Genomic DNA, 14,095 nt, shown 5'->3' with positions numbered 1-14,095 from the left:
CATGCTTCGGCCCAATAATTCGATTTTCTCACCGGCATGTATACTCTGACAATTGCAGTTGTCTGATTGAGTAGCACAGTTGAACTATGGCTGTAATCTGACTAAACTGTGCATGTAAATGTACTGAGTGACGATTACTGTTTATTGCTTTACATGGACCTGTGATATCAAAATCAGGGTTTGATATTTTTAGAAAAAGAAAATACATGAAATGGATAATTCTCTCCATTCAAAAATATTTTTTTAAAGTATAAGCTGAATATGTTGTTGTTATAATGTCAAAGCAGTAAATTCAGTATTTACAAATACTTTAACAAAGTCCATCAGCAAACAAACATACTGAAGACATTTAATATGTGCAACCAAGAACTGATACTTGGTCTGAGTCTGCTAGAGCTCTCATCATGCAATGACAAAAGCCTCAACCCAAGGCCCAGAGATTTACATGTACAATAACTTCTTGTTAATTTTCACTCCCCCCTTGCTCCATGTCCTGTACTACATTTCCTGTATGCCCAAACAATTGTCCTTTGGATTTAAATGCTATAGACTTCAAGACTAAAGGGAGAAGAAGGTAAGATAGCTAGCAGAAGGGTAAGGCAAAAAGGAAAAACCTTGATTCGTGGAAACAGCTGCAGTATCCGAACAGATGTTAGGAGCTCTGTGTCATGCATGTCAGTGATGTGTTTGGTTTTTAATTTTCTTGTTTGTCCCCTAAAGTTTTCTGCTGTGTAATAGTGGAGCAAGTCTTTCAGTGATGAATAAATTATAAGGATTTAAAGAAACATTCTCTTTGTAACTTTAATGTGTATATTTACAGCTTTATTGATGTAATTCTTATTTCACTTTGTTGCTATAACTCTTGATTTATGTGCATGCATTGCTTAAAGGAAGGGGATACATACAAAAAGGGTAATTGCAATTCAGTCACAGCCAAAGTTTATGGTGACTAAAGTCTCGGCTTCTTTAGGAACAAGAAAACATTTCTAAAATGATAAAAGCATAATGACTCACCCGTTTATTTATGTACTATGCACTTTAAAGTTCACCTTTAAATTACTTATGTTAGCTATATTGTCCTAATTTTGGATAATGACAATGTGCAGATTGGCTGATAGTAGGATTGTAGAGCTCCCTTACACATGCTAGGGTGTGTGTCTAATTCTGTCATGATTTAGCCCCGGAGAGCTGCTGTATTGTTCTGTTATAAATGTGCTGTAATCATGGAAATTCAAATTGATTCATTTTTTTAAGTGGCTCTGTCTGTTTTGTTGCAGCAGGATGATGTTTGACTGTTATAAGAAATGTGCATTGTTCATTGGTTTCAAAGTATGCATGGGCAGTACAGTGGCTTTCTTTCACTATTTTAAGATGAATCAATAAATGTAAAACTTATACTGAACCACCTCTCTGTCATAACTGTTTTGAACTGTTCAGATTGTACACTGTTTTAAGTTCTACTGATGGTAAAGTCCACTGAGGCACTTTGAGTTTTGATTGTGGGCTATATACAATAAACAAAATTGTCTTGAATTGACCTAAAAATACTACTACTACTACTACCACTACAACAACAACAACAACTACTTTCTGCTCTTAATTTTGAATGGTGGCTTGCTGAAACAGCATATTTCAAAAGAAGTTATGATTGTCTGATCAGAGATCAGCTTTGTCAGCCAGTGAAAGTCTGGTCATGCCATCAGAAACAGAACTGATTTTGTAAGTAATTACAAACTGAAAAAATGACAAAGAAATTAATAATACGAATAACACGAATGCTTAAAGTTACAATTAATTTCATTTTTCATTAAATCATCTAATCAAGGCTCAGTTGGGCTTAGCTCAGTTGGTAGAGCAGGCGTCCCACGTGCAGAGGCTTTGTCCTTGCTGCAGCGGCCCCGGGTTGGAGTCTTGGCCTGGGGCCCTTTGCTATGTGTCACTCCCCCTCTCTCTTAACTGGTTTCCTGTCATATCCTTCAGCTGTTCTGTCAATAAAGCCTGAAATACCAAAAAAAGTGCTGCCTTTGCTCAAACAACTCACAGGAAATGTGTAATTCAGTGTAACAGTTTGTAATTGTGTTCCATTGATATCAGCCTCACTCCTAATTATTCACGCTCCAACAGCTGAAGCAAAGGTACTATATTTAAATGGAGCGACGCCTGCGAGCTAGTTCAGGCAGTCAACTCGACCTGCACTGCCACATACACATGTGACATGCTTCACTCTCCAGACCATCTTACAAACACACCCTCTCAATTGGGCGGGCTAAGCTGCAAAATTTCCCTTTTGTCCCTCGGGCTTGTCAATGCCGCTGCTGCCCTGCACAAGTATCGCTGCCTGCTCCTTCAGCCCCACCACCACCCCAGCATCCACCTACAGGCTCTGTCTAGGGGGGATATATTTAATCATCACTCCTCAATATCTCATATAAACATATCTGTGGGGAGTGATGAGGTCAAAGCCTAGACACCATATTCTAACTATGTTCTGCTTTGTTATAAACATTTCAAACGTGAGTTGTCTGACTGAACTATATTAAAGCTAGGGGCTGTTATGTTGTTCAGAAACACATTTTGTTAAACTACATTATGTATTCAGAAAAAGGAATGAAAATAATCGGACCTCTGTGGCAGCTGTAGGACTGAGAAAAATCTGACCAATCCGTGCCATCCGGCCCGGACAGCACGGATTGGTCAGATGCACGGATTGGTCAGATGCCTTCATGTCTTGTTCTGTCCCTCCCTTACGTAATTTTTAATAATAAATTCACAAAGACTACCGACATCTTATGCAGTGGACCTTTTCTTTTTATATCTCTTATTTTGACTTTCTATCTCACAATAACAACTTTGTAATGGGAATGTGAATATGAGAATATTTTCAATCAAGCTTTATTTTCATCATATACTTTTCTTTAACTGGTGGAAATGGGCTTCCATATTTATAATGTAAAACTCACATGAAGCCTGGCACAGTGGGTGATAACAGACAACGTTACTGCAGCAGGTAGGCTGATTATTTAAAGCTGCTGCTGTGATATGTCTTACAAAAATACAGTGAGCATCCAAATGCAGAAACATACAGGATGAGGAACAAAAAACAAGTTTTAATCACAAGCTGGAAATCCACGAAGTGAATCCAAAAACCAAGAAGTGTAAATATCCAAAGTAGCAAAATAAAAGCTAGACAAAGTACAACCAAAAGCAAAGTACGAATTAGTGAAAACATATGGAAATATAACAGGAACATACCAAGAGAGGTAAGGGGGGGACAGTGGATGACACCTGAACAAACTCCGAAGACAGAATGGAGCACACAGGTTTAAATAAAAAAAAAATGATGTGGGGATGAGGTGCAGGTGGGGTGAGGCAGAGAAAACACAGGTGAGGGAAATGAATGGAAAAACACTAGAAGGAGGGAAAGAGGAAGAAGAAGATGCAGAGCAGGTATAGAGGGAAAACAGACTGGATGAATGTCAGAACAGAAACTTCTTACTGAATCTGTGCATGAAGCCTGGACATGTCACGTTTTAAATAAATATAGGTTAATAGTTTGTTGGCTCACGTCTTAAACACTAATCTTAGTTACTTCCTTTGAGTGTGTAGGTCAGGTGAAATGCAGTTCCTCTGCCCTTTCAAACAGAGTGAATAACAGGACGATACTGTACGTGTGTCAGGTCGGGGTATTAGGGAAGACTATGGATAGAGGAGGTGGACCCAAATGCAGTAACACACGAGAGGCAAGGCATGGGGAAACAAAAGACACAAGACAAGATACAAAGACATGGAAATAGACACAAGACAAAACCATGACAAACGATAACAAAACAAGGAACAAGAATCTACAGTCATGACAGTACCCCCCCCCCCCCTCAAGGGACAGCTCCAAGATGTCCCTCAAAACATAAGTCCAAGTAGCGAGGAGCGCTCTGGAGGCCGGCGACGAAGACGAAGGCGTAGGCGCTCTGGAGGCCGGCGACGAAGACGAAGGTCTAGGTGCTCTGGAGGCCGGCGACGAAGGCGTGGGCTGGGACCCACTGGAGGCCGGCGGTGAAGGCGTGGGCTGGAACCCACTTGAGGCTGGCGGCGAAGGCGTGGGCTGGGACCCACTGGAGGCCGGCATCGAAGGCGTGGGCTGGGACCCACTGGAGGCCGGTGGCGAAGGCATGGGCTGGGACTCACTGGAGGCCGGCGGCGAAGGCGAAGACGAAGACACTCTTGAGGCCGGACCGCTGGCTGGGAATACCTCCTGGGTCTTGGCTGGACCACCGACAGAGGTTTGCCGGGAGCTGGTAGCCTGGGAGCTGATGAACGGTCGCTGACAGCAGACGACCTCAGCTGGGCCTCCAACCGAGGAGCTGGCACTGGACTTGGCACGGGACTTGGTACTGGCCTCGGCCGGTCCTCCGACCGAGGAGCAGACACAGGACTTGGCGTGGGACTCGGCCGGGCCTCCGACCGAGGAGCAGGCGCTGGACTTGGCGTGGGATTCGGCCAGGCCTCCGACCGAGGAGCAGGTGCTGGACTTGGCGTGGGACTCGGTCGGTCCTCCGACCGAGGTGCAGGGACAGGCCTCGGCCGGACCTCCGACTGAGGTGCAGGGACAGGCCTCGGCCGGGCCTCCGACCGAGGTGCAGGGACAGGACTCGGCGTGGGACTCGGCCGGGCCTCTGACCAAGGACTTGGCACTGGAGTCGGAGCAGGAGCAGGCCTCGGCCGGGCCTCCGACCGAGGAGCAGGCACAGGACTTGGCTGGGCCTCCGACCGAGGAGCTGGAACAGGCGCCGTTAGGGCCGCCGACTGAAGGCCACTGGCAGGTGTCGACCGGTCCGCCGACTGAGGGCCACTGGCAGGTGTCGACCGGTCCACCGACTGAGGGCCACTGGCAGGTGTTGACCGAACCGCCGACTGAAGGCCACTGGCAGGTGTCGACCGGGCCGCCGACAGTACAGCTGGAGCTCCAGGCAGGCATGGTTCAGAGGCGCTAACCTGGCATGGCTCCAAGGTGCAGGACAGCAGAGGGGGCAAAGCCCTGGGTGGTGGCGAGGAACAGCAAAAAAGGGCGCCAGACCTCAGGGAGCCTGGATGCTGCCGAGAACGTTGCTTTCTAGGTCGGGGAGCTTTGTAGGCCAGGCGGGTTCCCCAGAAAGGAGACACTTCAGCTGAGACTGAAGTTGAGGCATGGGCTGAGTCATGGGCTGAGGCATGGGCTGGAGCTGAGGCGCCAGTTTGGGCTGGAAAGCTGGGAGCTAACTGGGAGTTGCGGCTGTTTAGTTGGGCAATCAAGGTTCTTCTGAGGTCAGCCACTTCAGTTATGAGCTCCACAGCGTATGGAAGGTGGACCCAAATGCAGTAACACACGAGAGGCAAGGCGTGGGGAAACAAAAGACACAAGACAAGATACAAAGACATGGAAATAGACACAAGACAAAATCATGACAACCGATAACAAAACAAGGAACAAGAATCTACAGTCATGACAACGTGCCCAGCTTGTTACATATATGTCACATAATGTAACAAGTTACGCATGAAGAGCTGTTAAGCTTTGCTGATAAGAAGAGGCCAACCTTTGTTCAAAGTATGCCATTAAGCTAGGTAGGTTTTGCAATTCATCACTTCAATATTTTAACATTAAACTGGATTATGCAAACTTTGAACATTTATTTGCTCACTTGAAGAAAAAAAGTGGCAAGCGGTGCTCCGATGTGTTGCCGAGGCACTACACCTGCAATTACAGGGAGTAATGGAAGGAAGAACGAGCAGCCTCAACACAGTTAAAGGAAGAGCTGCAACAAAAGGTTGCACACCTCCAGTTCCTAAGTAAGGTAACCAACTCAACCAACATTATATCGGTAAATCATGCTAATGGCAGGATGGAAAAGGGAACATTTTTTATTTACTTGCTTAAAAAAACAACAATAGTTTGTCTGGTTGGTTTGTTTGAGATACATCACTGCCTGACAAGGTACCCCTTTTAAGGAATCATTCAATGGATGACATGGAGGGCTCGGTTTCCTCCGTATATTCCATTAATTCCTGATAATGGACACCTAGAAGGGCCTGATCATGCTTACATCATGGTCACTTGCCAAAGAAAATAAAAATCACCCTCTATGGTACGCATCATGATGCAACTTGGGAAAAGTTGTTTGGAGTGTTTCTTTTAGTCATAAAATACAGCAAATAAACATAAATAAAAAATAAATACAAATAGTTTCTTGAGGTACTTTTTGGGATGCATTGCCTTGAGGCCTTTTATGTAGGTGTTAGCTGGGAGATTGGGAGGCAGAGTCATTTCCTACGATGAGCACACTGACCTTAATGTATGGAGTCATTTTATGAACCACTGTCTTCTGAATACAAGACAAGAGGATAAATCCACACTGATGCAGACTTCAGACGGTTTCATTCTCTACTTCCTCTTCAAAGTAGCTAGTTTGGACCATCCCATTATAACTAGAGGTGGAGTTTGGGTGATAGGGCTGCAGGATTAAGTCTGAAACCAGGTTAAATGCTCCCAGACGCTGCTTTGTTTATTACACCCCACCATTCTGTCAGCTGTATCCATTCCTAACAACTCCTCTCTTCAGCTGTATGCAGACCCCTCTGATCATTCTCCCTCACCTCACTGTTCCACTCGGGGAGGACCATCTGCCCCAAGAAGAGAGAAACAACGAGGTAATTCCTCTTGCTCAAACGTTACTTCTCAAAGCAGGCAACCCACCAGGATTTCCCTGGACTCACCTGCAGGCCACACTCAGGGCCACAAATTCCAGTCTGGTCTCCGAAAAAGTCACCTCCCTCAAGAGTGTCCGGCTGTACAGTGGTGGGCCTCCGGGGACCTATCACCTTTAACCATTATCCCATGACACAGATTCTCTACACTGTGAACTTTTGCACATCCCATGATGACCAACTTTGCACAAAACTGTATAGCTTTGTGAGTCTAAAACATACACACTTGCTATACCAATATTATTAATTATTTTTCATTAGAATCCACCGTTTCACTGACATTGCACTGAGAGACTGTTGACAATAACTGAAATAAAACATTCCAACCTGCAGGAAAGGGTTTTGTGCCAGCTTTACTCAAACGTGGGTTACACAGGTTGTTTGGCATGCCTGATCACACAGATTTGTAATTTTTACTCCAACAGAATAAGTTGTTCTGTCCAGGATTGGTAACAGAGCTCCAGTACACCTGGGAGCAGCTGACTACTGGCCTCTTAATGGAATGTGCATCGACACATAAAATATCAAATAAAAGCAGTTCCATTTTTCCAAATGTAACAGAGTAAAACTAAAGATTTTTCTCAAAAATCTACTCAAGTGGGAGCATGCTGTATTACTACTACTGTTGCTTCTCCAAAAAGTACAGTTTACCCGAAAAGGTTACTTCAAGTATATGTAATGCCCACATCTGCATCTTATAGGCTATGTTCTGAATATCAAGGCAGCTATTTCCATGAAATTTCATAATGACATTCATGATCCTCAGATGATGAATCCTGATGTTTTCAATGAACCAACCAACCAATTAATCATTTCACAACAAGTTATCTCATGACACTTCCCAAATTGAGCAGGTCTAGACCATACTCCTTCACGTATCCTTCGAAACATCTCAACATCTACTTGATGGATTGATACCCATCCATTCATGATTTCTGAAGGAAATGTACTGCTGACTTTTTGGGAGTTTTACTCTAGCACTTGAGTTCACATTTGTGGCTCTGACTGAAATGTCTCAAGAACTATTAGATGAATTTTCATTAAATTTGTGACATTTATGTCCCCCACGGAATGAATGTCTGCTTGCAGAGGTGCATTGGAGAGCTGGGCGGAGTTGCGGTCCCTGGAATAATCACACGCAGCGGCAGCAGATCAACAATCAGAGCCCGCTTAAAAGTCTTGGTCATCGCGCTGCCTGCTGCCGGATGATTTCATGAACCACACATGGTAGATGACTCAGTCCCAGTGTTTCATAGTTTGCTCTAGTGTTTCCTGTACTGCGACTAATTTCGCCTCGCTCTATTTCCAGTGTCTTCTCGAGTCCCTAACAACCCACAACTCCACTCCAGTGACCCATTACCCCAGCACCTCTGCAGCACTGCATCTGCCCTGCGCTTCTTCGAGCCATCCGACACCACGTGTCTCTTCGGCCCAGCTGCAGCGCTCCACCTGCCCTGTGCTCCTCCAAGCGGCTCGACCGTGCAGCGCTCCAGCTCCACTCCAGGCACAACGCCTGATCTGTGCCCCTCTGAGCGGCTAACCACCATGCCGCTCTCTAACTGCTTCCAGCTCGCTCCCACATCTGAGTATTCATTGGTTTCAATAAAGAACCTTTACGACCTGCTCCCGCCTCAAGTCCGCTTTTGGGTCTCACCAGTCTCTAGTGTAACACACATGTGCCGATGAGGAGGAAATTTTGCTCATTATTTCCCCAACCTCAGTTGAAATTGTTGATATTCTTGTCTTTGTCAACTTACACCAACATTTCCACTCTTACCCCAAAGTCATTGCAGAACTATGGCCGTCAATTGATTAAATGATGTAAACGCGATTAATCACAATTTCATTGCACATTTTAAATCTTTTCTAAATGTACGTTAGAGGGATATTTTTCAAATTTCTATACTCTTATCAACATGGGAGTGAACAAATATGCTTACTTTGTGCAAATGTACAAATGAAAAATGACAAATACTGTCCAGAATATTCTCCAGAATAACCTCAAAGGTACAGTGTAAAAACTGTGATTGGGGTTAATTAGTATTATGACGAGCTTGAGCAGAAGAAAGTCTCTCGAGACAGATCTTGAAATTCAACACGGGTCCTGAATTACTGACGTAGTAACGTTCAGAGACCACAACTTTAATTCCACCTTGGACACAAATATTTGACGAACATCATCACCCGCCTTCCCATACTCTGTCATGGTGCACTCTGCAACCAACAATGTCTATGCTAATTCACAAGCTAACATCCTTAGAACATAACAGGCACAACAGCACCGATCAGAACATGTACACAAAACATCACGTCGGAACACATCATAACATCAATCTGATAAACGCTTGAAAATTACTCCCATCAGTCTTTGCGCCAACAGCGCTCCCCGTCGGCAACCGGCACTGCTCCGATCATTACATAGCCCCCATCTGAGGGGTCAGTCGTCTCCGACAACCCCATCACCCAAAACAAAGTCCCTCAAATGTTCAGGGCATTTTCGCTGGCGAACAGGCCTTCCGTAGCTCCCAGAAGTTGTAACGGGGCAGTGTCACACCGATCGGGCTGCAGCCTGTCGCTGTCGTTCTCCTCTCCAGCAGTGGATGGGGCAAGTGGCCAATAAGGCGAAAGTCTGTCTTGATGCAGCACCACCACATGTCCCCGGCCAAGCATGCGTACCCGGTACACCACCTCAGACAGCTGGTTCACAACTTCACCAGGCCCTTGCCAGTGACTCTGAAGCTTTGGGGAGACGCCCTTCTTGCGGACAGGACAATACACCCATACTTTATCCCCTGGTGTGAAGGCCTGCCCTCGGCACCGTCTGTCATAGGTTCTCTTTTGCCGTACTCCAGAGTTGGCCTGAACTTGGCGAGTCTAGTCGTGAACGACCTGCAGGAAGTAGTCCATCTCTTTCCCTCCAGGAATCTCAGGCTCAGGTGGAGCTCCAAACACCAGTTCCACCGGTGTTCGGATCTCTCTCCCAAACATGAGGGCAGCAGGCGTGCGCTGGCTGGACTCCTGGACCACAGCACGATAAGACCACAAGACCAGGGGCAAGTGGCGGTCCCTGTCCCGCTGGTGTTGGCTGGTAAGGATAGCAAGTTGAGTAGCCAGAGTACGGTTAAACCGCTCCACCAACCTGTCGCTTTGTGGATGGAGTGGTGTGGTCCTTGTCTTGACCCGAAAACCTGAGACTCAAAATTCCGCCCCTGGTCACTGTGGAGCTCAGCAGGGGCCCCAAAGCGGGAGAACATCTCCTCTACCAACATTTCAGCTGTGGTGGTCGCACTCTGATCCGGCACTGCGTATGTCTCTGGCCACTTGGTGAAATAATCCATGGCCACCAGGATGTAGCGGTTTCCGGAATCAGTGACCGGAAAGGGCCCCAGGACGTCCACCCCCACTCACTCCATTGGGGGCCCCCACCAGATACTGCTGTAATGGGGCGCACGAGCCTGGGTAGGCCCCTTCTTAGCAGTGCAGGAGTCACAGCAGGGCACATGCAACTCCATATCTCGTCGACAGCCAGGCCAGTAGAACTGCCCCCTGAGGTGGCGGAGAGTCTTGAAGTTCCCATAATGTCCTGCCCCCACTGAGCCGTGAACAACCTGGAGGACTTGGGGCCGGAGCAGTCGCAGAACCAATAGCTGCAGGCAGTTGTTTCTCTGTCCAGGAGCATGCCACCTCCGATACAACAGCCCATCATGGACCTCAAGGTTGCCCCATTGAGAGTGGTAGGCTTTCACCTCAGGGCCTTGCGCAGACACCTCTGTCCAGTCCAGGCGCTCGTCCCTTTCCAACCATCCTCTCACCAGTGCCAGGGTCTCATCTGCCTCTTGCTGCTGTCTCAGTTGCGGCGTGGTCAGTGGATACCATCGGCCCTCATTGTCGGTTGTCTGGGCAACCGCCACCATTGGTATTGCTTTGTCTCATTCCTCCTGCAGCTGACAGTAACGGCATTCCAAAGCCAAAGGGCCGCCGGGAGAGTGCGTTGGCATTGCCATGATGTTGTCCTGCCCGATGCTGGATATCAAAGTAATAACCCTGCAGGGCCTCGAGCCATCGAGCGATCTGCCCCTCAGGCTGCTTAAAGTTCAGTAACCAGATCAGGGAGGCATGGTCTGTGCAGATGAGGAAGTGGCTGCCGTGCAGGTAGGGTCGAAAGTGCCATATTGCTAGAACCACTGCCAGCAGTTCACGTCGGGTCACACAATAGTTCCTTTCTGCCCGACTCAGTGTGCGACTGAAGTAGGCCACAGCTCCCTCTCCATCCACCTCCTGCTGTGAATGGACAGCTCCAACTCCCACGTTGCTAGCGTCTGTGTCCAGTATGAAGGATCTTTGGGCAGCCAAGACTGGGGCTTCCGTGAGGGCTGTCTTGAGCCTATGGAACGCTGTGGCACAGGATTCATCCCAGTTGAACGGTTGACCCTTGTCGGTCAGACGGTGGAGTGGGCTGGCGATGGTGGCAAAGCCCTGGATGAACCGGCGGTAGTAGGACGCCAGGCCCAGGAAGCTCCGCCGCTAGTTGACATTAGCAGGGGTTGGCCAGTCCCGTACAGCAGCCACCTTTGTTGGATTGGTGGCTACGCCCCTGCCACTGACCACATGGCCCAGGAACTCAGTCTCTCGGGTCAGCAGGTGGCACTTGGCAGGGTTCGACCGAAGCCCTGCCCGCCGGATGGAGGCAAATACATCTCGCAAATTAGACAAGGCCCTGTCAAAGTCATTGGCATGCACCAGCAGGTCGTCGAGGTAGACAATGCAGTGGCTGCGGGGTACATCAGCCAGCACCCTCTCCATCAAACGCTCAAAAGTAGCTGGTGCATTGCAGAGCCCAAATGGAATGTCACGGAACTGCCACAGCTGCCGCCCGATGGTGAAGGCAGTCTTTGGTCTTGCATCAGGGGCCAGCTCCACCTGCCAGTAGCCACTACGCAAGTCAAGGGAGCTGAACCAACTGGACCCAGCAACCCAGTCGAGAGCATCGTCGATTCGAGGGAGTGGATAAGAGTCTTTTTTGGTGATGGAGTTGAGACGGCGATAATCCACACAAAAACGCCAGCTGCCATCTTTCTTCCTCACTAAGACAACCGGGGCTGCCCACGGGCTGGTGGAGGGTTCAATCACCCCAGCAGCAACCATCTCACGGATCATGTCCTCTGCTGTCTGGCGTTTAGATAAGGCCAATCGATGGGATCGTAGACGAATGGGCTGGGCAGAACCGGTGTTGATGGAATGCTGGACCAGCCGAGTCTGTTTACAGTCTTCATTTCTGGCAGCCAAGATTTCCACAAAGTCATCCAGGATGCATTTTAACTGGTGGCATTGCCTTGAGTCAAGGCCGTTGCAACAACGCTGCCATAAGTTGCGTACTGCTTCAGTTGTCTCCGCTGAGGGAAGAGCAGCTGGCTTGGCAAGTGGAGTTGGCTCAGGCAGTGGCAGCGTAGGATTACTGTCGCTGGGTGGGCTTGATGGTGAGACACAGGGGGGTGGTGTTTGCTGGGCTGCTGCTGCTTGGCAATTGGAGCGTTGATCCTGGGCCCCTTTCTTCTCCCCCTGACCGGACTGGAGAGCCATGGTCTCTGTGCCAAGGGTGATGGTTGCTCTCACAATGTCAATGCAGGCTCCCCAGCAGATCAGCAGGTCCAAGCCGACAATGCAGGGGTCCCGGATGTTGGTGAGCCAGAAGTCGTGTGTCAGCTCCTGGTTCCCGGCCTGTATTCGCAGCGGCTTTCTCCCTCTCATGTCAGCTTTTTCTCCTGTCACCGTCATTAGTTGTGTGTGGGTTGGTGACCATACAGCTGTGAGTGGACCAGTGGTGCCCGGTAGGATGCCAGGTCGCACCAGGGAAATTGTGGATCCTGTATCTACCAGGGCCCGGCAGGGGTGGCCATCAAGTTCACAGACCAGATACAGTCCTTTGGTGTGTCCTAGGCATCCAACCAGTGTGCATCAGCCTTGGAGGGGGGGTGGAGACTGGAGTGGTGGACCCCTCACTGGACCACTCCTCAGTTGTTTTTCGCCGGCTGGTTGGCTCTGGCCTTTGGTGCTGGTGCAGGACAGTTATGGGCGATGTGACCAGGCTCATCACAACGGTAGCAGCGGTCAGTCGGTTGGGCTGGCTGTCGCCTGGCTAGTGTGCGCCAACGCTGAGGCTGCGGCGATGGAGGCCAAACTTGGCAGACTTCTTCAACCTCCGCCGCCTCGTAGTCGGTCATCCTGACATGCGGTTGGAGGATGGAGGGCCTCTGTTGGCCAGGCCAAGGCATGGAGATTACCACCTCAACCTGTTCAGCTTCACAGAGGGCCTCACTTAGGGTTTGGGGCATGGCAAGGTGAACGTGTTACCGCAACCGTTCCGGGGTGAGCCCCTGCAGGAAAGCGTGGAGGGCAAGTTCCTCTTGGGCGGCTGCAGGGAACCGTGGGTATCCATGTTGAGCATGCAGTTGCACATCTGCAGCGAAGGTGCCCAGGCTCTCTCCTTCCTGACGGCGACGGCTGGCCAGCTGCTCCCTGCTTTGGTTAGCGAATGGCCGCTGTCCAAAACGCCTATCCAGTGCCCGGGTCAGGGCTGGGAGGTTCCGTTGCTCTGCTGGGGCCAGGTCGAGGAGCACCTGCAATGCCTTCCCTTCCAATGCCAGGGCCAGGTGGGTAGCTGCTTCTTCATCATTCCAGCCACTGTGCCATGCTGCTAGCTGTACCTGTGAAAGGTATGGCTCCAGTTGTGTGAGTCCATTATACTTCGGCAGTTTGGCTGCTGAAGAGCAGCGGGCCTTCCCCTGCAGTTCTGCCTCCCGTCTGTAGGTGGCGGTCGACGCCGGCAACGGTGGGCGCCATCTTGTAGTACCACTTCCGACCTCTGGGTGGCGGTCGACGCTGGTGAGCGGTGGGCGTTGGCCTGTAGTGCTGCCTCTGGGTGGCGGTGGACGGCGGCGAGCGGCGGGCGTTGGCCTGTAGTGCCACCTCCGGCCTCTGGGTGGCGGTCAACGCTGGCGAGCTGTGGGTCTTCTCCTGTAGAACCACCTCCAGTAGCCAGGGGGCGGTGTGAGCGGATGGCGCTGGAACCATCAGGGACCCGTGGCGATCTGCTGACTTTCAGCGGCGGCGCCATATCTCCTAAGAGACAGCATGTTTGCTGTATGGCTCGCTCCAGCTCTTGGATCTCTCTTTTTATCTCTCTTTCCATCCCACTTCTGACACCAACGTGACGAGCTTGAGCAGAAGAAAGTCTCTCGAGACAGATCTTGAAATTCAGCACGGGTCCTGAATTACTGACGTAGTAACGTTCAGAGACCACAACTTTATTCCACCTTTGACACAAATATTTGACGAACATCATCACCCGCCTTCCCAT

This window comes from Sparus aurata, chromosome 8, assembly GCF_900880675.1.
Source record: "Sparus aurata chromosome 8, fSpaAur1.1, whole genome shotgun sequence".
NCBI lineage: Eukaryota > Metazoa > Chordata > Actinopteri > Spariformes > Sparidae > Sparus > Sparus aurata.
Note: the sequence above shows the minus strand (reverse complement) of the source record.